The following is a 689-nucleotide window of genomic DNA, read 5'->3' as shown; positions in this document are numbered from 1 at the left end:
CACACTGGTAAAGTGCATTTGACCTTAAGTGTTATAAAAAGATTCCTACTTAAACTTTCAGAATGCAGTACCAAACCTTCATGAATCTGGGAAAAGGCAAATGTGATCCTGTGGGCTGAAAGATAGCCCATGTTGATGGGCTCTATAGGAGCAATTTGGTTAGAATAATTCTCTCTTCCAAGAAAGAAGAGAACAGTGATGCTCTGGGGAAAATATAACCAGGCAACAAATTAAAAAACCCAATAGCTACCTGACACTTTTCAGCAGACAGATTTCTTCTGAGAACTTGTGGGACTGAACAAAGTGCCCAGGAACAGTAGCTAGGTCAGAACATTCACTAGCTGAGGAACAGTCACACTTCAAGTGCCAGACATAGGAGAGAGAAACCATATTTTCAAGCACATTTCAGTAAACAAGGGTGAAAAAATGTATTCCTTCTTAACTTAGGTCCTGAATGCGTTCTGATGGCTTGTGGTGCACAATAACCAGGGATCCTAGTTTTCTCTGATAAAAAAATAAACAAATCACAAATTCTCTGATAACCCCCCCACAAAATCCGTTATTAAAATTAAAAGCCCCCCCCTCGCATTCCCGCCAGGCCTGCTGGTGCCCCTCATCCCCCCTAATGCCTCCCCCAGCCCTGCTAGTGTCCTTCACTGCCCCCAAAACCCCCCTAATCCGGCTGGTGC

The sequence above is a fragment of the Crocodylus porosus genome, unplaced genomic scaffold (genome assembly GCF_001723895.1).
Source record: "Crocodylus porosus isolate Cpor-Errol unplaced genomic scaffold, CroPor_comp1, whole genome shotgun sequence".
NCBI classification, from domain to species: domain Eukaryota; kingdom Metazoa; phylum Chordata; order Crocodylia; family Crocodylidae; genus Crocodylus; species Crocodylus porosus.
This window is presented reverse-complemented; position numbering follows the sequence as displayed.